General features: G+C 40.2%; 1 pseudogene; it reads left to right on the top strand.

Annotated features, from left to right (window-relative positions):
- The first annotated feature begins 2,492 nt into the window (after positions 1–2,492).
- On the top strand, positions 2,493–3,996 carry LOC114701637 (annotated as a pseudogene).
- The last annotated feature ends 7,190 nt before the right edge of the window (positions 3,997–11,186 follow it).

Raw genomic sequence — 11,186 nt, 5'->3', positions numbered from 1 at the left:
TAAAGTCAATATAAAAAATTATGCTTCTGTTGGCTTGATTCATACAAGGAACTCCTTATTATAGTCATCTAAACATTGCCTTTGACTACCAATTTACCACATATATAAGGCCAGTGCTCCAGAATGCCAAGCATTCATATCATCATGAAAGGTTTACAGGTAAATTCTATGCTCCAAAGCCTTTCTTTGGTAGCCAGATTTGAAACACAGAAGTCAAATTTGAAAGAACCTTTAGTGGAAAATACAGCATTGTTCAACTAACAATTTCTGACATATGCACACGAAGTGATTTTTGACACTTACTTATTGGTGAGCTTATGGTGCAATGAAGAAATTCGTATCGACACAGCAAGTGTGGCTGGAAACTCCCTCACACAATTCCTAGATGTGCAGAGAGCACCTAGTGTCTCTTCAGGGCTGATCTCAGTTGTTCTCTACAAAACCCTGTTGTTTTCTGTGTTCTAAATGTTTGTGTCACCCTCCAGACTAATGCTGGGACCTGATTCCTGATGTAGCAGAATTAAGTAGTGTGGCCTTTATAGGGTGAGTTCTGTGGTTCTCCCTTCATAGATGAGACTAATGTCACACAAAAAGGCTTGGGTAGCACTAGATATGGCCTTTTCCCCTTCTATCCTCTGCCATGTAAAGACATCTGGGAAGCAGAATCTACCGGTAACTTGGTGTTGGACTTTTCATCCTCTAGAACTGTGAAGAATGAGTGGATCTTATCTATATATTATTCAGTTGAGAATTTTTTTTCAGCACAAAGATAAGGAAACCATGAAAGTATATGGAGGACTTATTATATATTGAGATTATATATAAAATGTTTAGTCTCTTCTCAAGAAACATTTGGCGGAGCCTGCCAGAGCCAATTAGACTAAGAGGGACTAGTTCAGGGCTTGTTATTGCCAGGACTGTCACCACGGGAATGATGTGTCTTTTTCTTAAGCAATCCTATTGACAATGCTGAGATTTTATTTACTCTCTTATGGCAAGATACTTATCCTTGGTGTGTTAGTACCTGTTGCGCAACAGTTTCCTCCAAGATTGAAACATTCTACCCTGATGGAAAGCTCCTTAAGTGGGAAGACAAACAACTCAAGAGCTCAGGAAGTCCCTGAAACTGACAAGATTCACTAGACCCCTCCTTGCCAGAATAAGCAGTAAAAGTTGAGAGAACCTCTCAGATGGAAGGAAGCTGAGAAGCAAGGAAGACTCTCAGAAGAGCCCACCTCAGGCCAGCTACCTGGAAGAAGCAGAAACTAGCCAGCTGCTTGAAAGAGGTTTAGATCGACTGAGTCACTCAGAAAGGACACTCTCCAGCCTGTTGAGTTGCCTGCAGGGTGTGCAGTGTTTCCAGGTTCCCAGCTTTTGTGAGCTGTCACTCATGCTGAGGGTGGGCTATGATGAGGCACCTGTCTTTGTGTCATTTCTGCTCTTGTAAATAATCCCTCACCCATGTAACTGTAAGTAGCCCCAATAAAACTTATTAGTTCACCAAGTTGGACTTTGGTGGTATCTGTACTTTGGTCTGTCCTGGGTTCTCTGTCTGGGGAGAGTAGACCTGTGTGTTTCATTTCCCCATGAAAACTTTTGTCACACAACAGTACCTACTAGATTTTATAACTGTAAAATTCTATTTTTTCTTTGTAATTAGTAAGCACATCATGTGGAGTCATTTTGAAGGGCAATTATATTTTGTTTTTTATTATTGACCATGATGGACTATTTCCTAAAAGACAAATGTACTAATCAGGACAAGCTAGATTATGCTGAGATGATCTAGGTAACCCTGTGCTCTAAAGAAGGGAACTGAGATATGTATGATTAGTTTGCAATACTCTAACCCTGTCTTCCAACTCCTGGACCCACTTGGGGGTGATCAAGGCTGCCACCCTCCAAAGAACGTTGATATATGTTCTTTCAGGTCACATCACAATCAGCTATGGAACCAGCTTGAAGGCTATGGATGGGGCAACCTCGGAGTCAGCCATCACTTGTGAGGCTTGCCTCCAATGTGTTAGCTGCATGGTTAAGGCCTGGTGTCTTAAGGTGGCTAGGACAATCCATCTAATTTCGAAGTTCTGGGTCTTTAGTCAGTTCCTTGCAGGATCTTTCTGAGGAAGTAATCCTAGACCTCCATGGGGTTTTCCACAGTGGACCCCAGTGAACTGCCAACATTTGATTATTTTCCAGTCAGTTCCCATTGCCAGCTCAATTGGCTTCATACTCTGACTTACCCTGACGTCCAAAGTCAACTCTTGTTTATAAAGAAAATCTATTCTGAGCTCTTCATCCTGTGGACTGAAATGTTTCTGACCTTGAACCAATTTGTGGATTATACCGTTACTGGAATAAGTAATTCTTCAGATATCAGGGTGACAATACCCAGCCATAGTCAGGCAGATGGTTGCATTCGTTTAGAAATAGGAAGGCTATACCATACTGGGGAGCCGGCACCCAGCAAAGGCAAATCCAGAAGTGAGTCCATGTGGCAACCTAAACAGTGTGGGATGGAGACGAAGCCTGAAGCTTCTGGACAAGGTCAAAAATGGAAATACCAAGATGAAGGTGGGATGTAGATTGAGTCTGAAGCTTTGGGACAAGAAAAAAATCAAAATGCCTGGATGATGGTGGAAGGCATTTGGAGTTTGAAGAGCCCTGCAAAACTTGGAAGAGGATACCTCAGGAACAGCAAGACCTAGAGCTTCAAAGTCTACAGTCATGCAAGGATCAGCTATGGCAATCCCAGCAAGAAAGTCTAAGACAACTAATGCCCCTAGAGTGGGCCAAAGATCCACCAGATCAGGCTGTACCTGGGAAAAGGTCTGGGGATTGTGGCAAGGATCACAAGCTGCCCTGTTGTGTCATGGAGGAATATGCTGAAAACCACCAAAGGCAAAAGCGCCAAAGGTTACTACAGCACCTTCCACCCAGTGATCATATGAAATCTGACCCACACAGGGCTCACACAACCCTGTGGATACCATGAAGATCAAAGGTTGTGTGGAAGGGCACAGTCACGGATCCAGAACAACTCAGTGCGATCCTAAACAATCTGCTGTTGTTGCCACAAAAGAGTGTCTCTCACCAGACAAAGAGTGAGGGTGTGTACAGAGAACTCTTCTGATACACAGAAGAAAGATGCAGTAAACCTTGAAGGAAGAAGTGGACACCACTTGGAGCCTGACTTGCTAGGAGCAGAGGCTCAAGTCTTCCTGCATAGTGGCAGCATTAGGTCACTCCCCAACAAGATGCCAATAGTTATGGCAGAGAAAAAGCCTGCTGTAGACCAAGAAAAGGGCAAAGGAATGGAAGAAGTCCTTGATGTTACAGAGGACATGGAAAAGGAAATAAAAAATGCACTAGGTCCAGGACCCCAGGAAGAAATCTTAACTAGTGCATTTAAGTTGCAAATTACTAGAGGAGATATCCAGACACTAAAGAATGGTCAATGGCTCAATGATGAGGTCATCAATTTTTACATGAATCTTCTGGTTGAGAGAAACAAAAATAAAAGCTACCCGGCTCTTCACATGTTCAGTACTTTCTTTTATCCCAAACTAAAGCATGGTGGCTACGGTTCTGTTAAAGGATGGACTCAAGGAATGAAACTGTTTGAAAAAGAAATTATTCTCATGCCCATTCACCAGAAGGTACATTGGAGCCTGATAGAAATTGACCTAAGAAAACGGAGTATCATATAACTTGACTCGGTGGGACAGACAGGGCAGAGGATTCATGCAACCATCTTTTGATTATTTACAAAATGAGAGCAAAAGGAACATTGAGCTGGACCCACTGGAGTGGAAGTGATACAGTATGACAACAAAGGAGTTTCCTCAACAATTGAATGGGAGTGACTGTGGAATTTTTACTTGTAAATATGCAGATTACATTTCTAGAGACCAATCACTTACCTTTTCTCAGGAACACATGCCCATCTTTAGGAAGAGGATGGTACGGGAAATCCTGCATAGTCAATTACTGTAACAACATCCACCTGGTTGCTATGGCACTCCTGCACTTTTCCATCAATGTTTCTATATACCTCAAGCAAGATGGGTTAAAAAGATTTAAAACAGATACTGAACTGCCTGACATGGATGAAGCCCACTCTCTTCAATGTAGTCCTGACCTGGGGAGTCCTGCCCAGTGCCATCTATAGGCTGCACATAACTACTGCAAGCTTAGAAACCGCTGTTCAACTCACACAAGAACACATGTTCAGAAAACATTGTTTTAATGTTGAGTTTAGTTTACAAATTGTTTTAATGTTGGATTTAGTTTGTGAATATTTTTGTCTGCTTCCCGTACCAATGATTGTTTATGTTTTCACTAACTCATTTGCAAACTTTGGCAATTGTCATTTTTCAATATTCTGTAATTACCAACTCCATTCTTTGTTTGAACTGTTTATTCCTGAAAGGAATACCCATCACAATGTCATTTCCTGCTTAAGATGAGGAGGGACATCAGCAAGAAGAGGCAGGAAGTATTGACTAGCCTCTCTAATGCTGGAGTTGTAACTGTTAAATTGAAGCTGCAGGAGGTTTTTTTTTTTTAATGTATTTTTTAAAACTTGAAAATAGTATAAGAAAGGACAATGAACTGCACAGACTGATGCTGTTCTGACCCATCACACGCTACTGGACTTGCATAGGATCAGAACTGTGGCCAAGCTATTGACTGCCTGTCCAGGACTGTTGAGAAAAGCACCATGGTTATTTGAAGACACATTCTTTCCCAGAATTAAGGAGAGTTGCCTTAGTTTTTGGAAGTTGATTAAAAGTAACTATAATGGTAAATATCCATTTTTATCCCAGGTCTCATTGAATCCAAACCTCAGCTTTGCTAGGGCTATATTGAATTATTTGAAAAGTTTTATTCAGTTTAAAGTGATGTTTTTTACTTAATTAATTAGATTAATATTGCTGTATCCCATTCCCACTGTGGAGGTGGGGATTTAGGGTTGATATTGCTATTATACAATAATCCATTTTACATGTGATAAATTGTATTTAACTTTTTTGTTCTTTATCTTGCAATTGTATTTATGCAATTTTTATTTAATAAAGTTTAAAGTTGTTCTGAACATATTTTGAAAAAAAAGAAAAAAGAAACATTTGACAGTCCAAGAATTTGATATATAGGCTTTTTATGTATTTATAATAATTTTGTATTTTACTCCAGTTAAGAAAAGACTTCCTAATTTGTGAAATTATAATGTAATCACACCAAGTCTTCCCTCCTTTTCCTCCTTCTAACTACTCTCATGTTCTCAGGTGCTTCCCTGGCTCTCTCTTACATTCGAGGCCTCTTTTTCTTTCATTGTTGTTTTGCACACACACACACACACACACACACACACACACACACACACACGAAGATATATGTAATATATGTATACATATATATCTATTCCTAAATATATAAATTCAACTTGATCAGTCTGTATAATATTACTTGTGTCTTGTGTGCATATGATTTCAGGACTGACCGCTTGGTGTTGGATAACCAATTGAGGGCTCTTCCTGGAGAAGACTATTTCTTCCACACACAGAACTCCTTAAGATACGTAGTTTTGAGATAAAATTCATTCTTTTTATGCAAGCCCTTGACTGTGGATTATTTCTGGGAGTTTCTTCCTCCCTTTGTGATCTGGCTGGTAGCTGAGCTGGACAGGCGCTTCTTGATCCCTAGGCACATCATCCTTGAACTAACTGCTCCTGATGTTCTCAGGATCCCTGAACAATATCCTTCCCATCCACTAATCTATGATGCTGACAGGTAAGCCTGACTATCTTATGGCTTCATTCAGACTGTGGCTCTTTGCCTTAAGACAGCTGTTCTCAACCTGTGGGTTGTGACCCTTTGGGGAGTCAAATGACCCTTTTGTGGGGATTGCATATCAGATAACCATATTACAATTCATAGCAGCAGCAAAATTACAGATATGAATTAGCAATGAAAATAATTTATTTATGGTTGGAAGTTACCACAACATGAGGAACTATATTAAAGGGTCACAGCATTAAGAAGGCTGAGAACCACTGCCTTAATATCTGATGATCTCTAACCCACAGCCTGGATCCCACCAAGCTCTCGGGATGCTATGTCTACAATGGGCAGCTTTTTACTTCCATTTATGACCACATAAGTATCCCCTGCCTTGCCATAGACCCAGGGCTTTTCCCCTCACTACTTCAAAAACTATTTCTGATGAAGTATAAACCTCCTGAGACTCGTGCTAAGTCTCCCCACATGCTGTGTAATGACCCACAACACATGACATCAAGGGGAATCTTGTGGGCAGCTGGCATTGAGACCTTCTGCTAGCTAAGCCCAGAGCTAAATGTGTGTTGGTGAGGACGTCTTGAAGCAGGTGCTTTTGGACCCTCCGCTGCAGACTGACGGAAAGAGTGCCTTTGCTTCCTAGGTACTTCCAAAATGCTTTCTACATATTTCCAAAGCAATTTCTAAATGTTGGAGAGAATGGGAGAGAAAATGAATATTCCCGCTTTATTCTACTTCCTCTCACCCGGAGAACACAAGATGCAATCCTGTCTTTTTTTGGACTCTCTGGTTGCACCTTTCAAAGTTCTGATCACTGATGAATAGTTGTAAGGACATGCCCTTAACTTAGAAAGCTTTGGAAGTATTAGGTTGCAATATTTTTGCCATATGCTTGTATGCGCATACACTGGATGTTAAAAAAAAAACCATTTACTTACTCATAGCCAAGAAAAAGTTCAAAATTCATGGCTTCTATGGTTTCCTTCTGAATTATAAACTCAAAGAGAGTATCTCCACCACACTGAGAGAAGCTTCCAGGTCAGCCCAGGGGATCTAGCTTTGGATGTTTTAAATAAAACCCAAAGGAATTTGGACAAATACATTTTGAAAAAGAAAGTAAGCAAAAGCTCACTGAATGTATAGATGGATTTCCACAAAGCCTGGCTGGTTTAGAAAATGTCACGCTCCATGGTGACAATGTCTGCTGTTACTCACTTAGGTCACTCTCAGGTTTTAGCCAAGAGTTACTGTTGCTCTTGATGAAGAGTGGATTTGGTGGACTTCCTTTTTGCGTTCCCTGATTCTTCCTTTCTCTAGTGCAGAACTGAGTGTCATACATGGTTCAGGTTACAGAGTTTTGAGCTGATGTCTCCTTCACTTACAAATGCCCATCAATACTTGGCTTCTTCTGGGTATTTTCAGACAGTAACTCGCAGCACTTTAAAGACAGAGCTCGATACTCACTGATAGAACAGGCTTTTCAATATGGATTAATGACAGGCTCTTTTTAAAAACATGTTTTAGTTGAAATAAAATTATACGACTTTTTCCCTTCTCTTTTGTTCCTCCTCCGCACCTCTCAGCTACCCTCCCTCATCCCTTTAATCCCTCCCATGACCCACCATTCTCAGGGTGATAGCCTCTTCTTGATTAGCCTTTGTACAGACACACACACACACACACACACACACACACACACACACTGTATGTATGTATACCCACACATACATGCACACACATTATGTATGTATATACACACATAGATATAGATATAGATGATATAGATATAGATATAGTAGATATAGGTATAGATATAGATATAGATACAGATACAGATACAGATACAGATACAGATACAGATACAGATATAGATATAGATACTGGCTGAGTCCATTTTTGTTGGTTGAGTGTATGTGGTTTCAAGGCTGACCACTCTGCATGGACAAACAAATGAGGCTCATCCCTGTGAGAGGCTAATTCTCCCTTTCTCAGAAGTCATTAGCTACCTGTGGTGCTATGTCTAGGAGTGGAAGGCTTGAGAGTTTCCTTCTTCTGCATTAACATGTCCATGGACGCCGCCATTGCTCCGGCCTTATTTATGCAGCATTTCTTGAAAAGACTTTTACAGCAGACCTCCTTGTATTGGGGCTCTTAGAGTTTTCAGCTCCTGTTCTGTGATGTTCCCTGAGCCATAGATGAAGGAGCTATGATGTAGATATAATCCACTGCAGCTGGGCTCCCCACAAACTGTTAATCTCAAACTAGAGACACCCATCCCTTTCTGAACTCCATTGGAAATGTAAGAAAGTTTATACACGGTTACTGGTGTACACCACAGAATTGTGCTGGGTCCTCCAGGAGGCCTCCAGGTTGCATAAATCTTCCCTTGGGGCTGATTTCTTTTACTCATGCTACCAGAATTTGGGTTAACAATGCCTAACTTGAAGAGTATTTGTGAGATCTGTAGAATTATGGTCTGGTATCTAAAGCATAGAAGCACAATAATGAACAGCAATCGACATTGAACAAAACATTCATTTAATCCCTTCAGTATTACCCTGCATCTGCCATACAGTCTGTCTGTCTATGCCAAGCTTTTAGTTGATTTTTTTGTTTGTTTGTTTTTGGATTTTGGTTTTTCTTTTTCTTTCTTTTTTGGAATTGTCAGCTGCATAAATGGAGCTAATTAGGTATCCTGGACTTGCTTTCTTAGAAAGACAGCATTTTTCAAAGTCTTTCATTTTTTTTATAGAGGCCTTATTTCAATCCCTAGTAAAATCTGCCTTTGACGGATTATGACATTATGGCTCCATTGCCTGATTTGAATTGCATTCCATAAAACCCCTTGTCTCCAGAAGTTTGCCTTCTGGATATCATGATATTAAATTCTTCTATGTGAAAATCTGCGGCTTCAGGGTATTTGAATATTTCAGAATAGCAGCCTATAGGATTGGTAAAGTATTTTCATCAGCTTTTATTGTACCTCTAAGAAACAAGGAATTTGGGGAGCTGAAATGGCTTCCCCAAGCTATGTGGATCAGCTCTAACACCTTTACCTTTGTAGGTAAATGGAAAACCAGCAATGTGAAATGGCCAAGGTCCTGTGCAAACATGTTGGTATTCTTGGAACCAATTGTAGAGTGTAACCATAAAATATGTTCCTCAAAATAAAATATGCAGTCAAGCTGAAAGTAGATGATGACAGGAATGTATTTTTTAACTATTAAACTGATTTTATTTATCCATTAGATCATGTTCATTGGCAGCCTCTCACTTTCGAAATAAGCTCAAGGCTCCTTTCTCAAAGGAGGAGGAAGAGTCCTGACTAGAGTCAAGAGGTCAGTACCAACTAATTCACGGTTCAAACCATAACTGCTTGGGCTGTAGCAAGAGAATGGTCTGATAAGCCAAATGTTGTCCAAAAAGAGAAGACCTCCCAAGTTGTTTTATTTTCCTCTTTCATGTCCTAAGAGGCTTATTCGATAGTCTTAATCATACATTATTTTTTATGAAGGGAGGGCTGCCCAGATCAGCAGGGAAGGGAGCAAACAAGCCCTTAAAGTCTGGTGATTGGCAGAAAGATAGGGAGTGGGGAAAAACAGGAGAGTCATGCCCCAAGGCCTCTGGTCTGTCTCAGTCAACTCTAAATGTCTCTGCCTTTTCTCCATAGCATAATCCACCCCTGCAACGGACCGTCCAAGTGAATCTCCTCTCATAATCACTCATTTTATTGCTAAGTTCCAGGCGAGTGCCTCCCACCACCTTTTCTTTCTCTTATGTCATCAGATTTTCGGTTTCTCCTGAATATTCTTTTATTACTCCAAAAAATAAAAAATAAACTTCTGCTCTTCCGCCAGTATCAGCAGCATGGAGGCTAAGTGAATACTCTAGGCATACACTAAGTGAATACTCTAGGCATACACTAAGTGAATACTCTAGGCGTACACTAAGTGAATACTCTAAGTATACACTAAGTGACAGAACATTGTCCTTGCCTTCCCATTACACCGTGCTCCCGTTTACACCCTTATCTACACACAAAGCATTCAAAACTATAGAATATGCAAACTTTGTCAATTTATTTTTGTCTTTCTTTTCTTTTTATACATTTATTTTATTCGTGTATATATTTCACATAGAAATTCCATACTGTTCCTAAATATACAGTTCAATCTGGAGCGGCCAAAAGTATTTATCCATAAAACCATCACTCAAATGAACGGAACATTTCCAGTAACCTATTTACTATTTGCTAGTAAATAGCCTCTCCATGAAGGCAAACACCGCTTGGGTTTATATTATCCTAGATTTCTTTTGCATTTTTAGGGCTCAATATATGTGGGAGTCTAAATTACTGTGAGTTAACCATTCCTGTGTTGATGTGGAGTGTTTCCATATCTGGGAGACTGTAAATATAAGCACTATAAAATTTTATGTATAGGTTTTTGGGAATGCATGTTTTTCTTTTCTGTTCCCCACTTAAAAGTAAAAATGATGCATGATGGGATATGATGTGGTTATATCTCACTTAAAAAGAAACTGACATGTTGCTTCCAAAGGCGATTGGGTTATTTAGTCTTCTACCAGTGACAAGTGGTACTGCCTGTGAGGCCACATGTCCATCACCACTTGTCATGGTCAGTCCTGGCTGGCTTTGCTATCTTGCTGAATTGGCGAATATTACCTGGGAATTATCTAACAGACTTGGGTTTTTTTTTTCTTCATTTCTAAAATGGGGGCAAAACTGTTCAATATGTCACCATTAAGCATGACTAGATATGTGGGTATTTTGTTTTATTGCTTTATTTTGTTTTGTTTTGTTTTGTTTTGTTTTACCATAACAAGTCACTCTGTAACCTAGGCTAGCCCAGAGCTGACATAGCCTAAGTGGGCCTCAGAGTCATGGAAATCCACTCACATCAACTTCCTGTAATGCAGTCCAGGGAAAGCCAGCTCCCCAACAATGCTCCGGTGTTGTGAATAGAAGACCTCAGAGCAACAAGGGCTTATGAAAAAAATCTTATCTATATGAGGGCTAGACTTCTTCTATCTGAAGGGAAAAATGATGAAACACACATGCTTTCTGATGGTAACTTTCTCTTTTACTTCATCTTAAAAAATCTCTTTCTCTGAAAATCTCTTCATCTCCACACAGCTATATCTCTTAACACACAGCTATATATCTCTTTACACCATACATACATCTCAGAATCTCTTTCTGAAAATCTCTCTCCTGCTTAGTTATTCATTCTCTTTCCTCAGCTCCCTCTGCGCGCGCGAGCACGCACACACACACACACACACACACACACACACACACACACACTCTCACACTAACTGCACACCTCTTTTCACAGTTTCTTCACATAGCTCTTTCACACAGCACC

The sequence above is a fragment of the Peromyscus leucopus genome, chromosome 5 (genome assembly GCF_004664715.2).
Source record: "Peromyscus leucopus breed LL Stock chromosome 5, UCI_PerLeu_2.1, whole genome shotgun sequence".
NCBI lineage: Eukaryota > Metazoa > Chordata > Mammalia > Rodentia > Cricetidae > Peromyscus > Peromyscus leucopus.
Note: the sequence above shows the minus strand (reverse complement) of the source record. Positions and strands in the feature narration are given on the sequence as shown.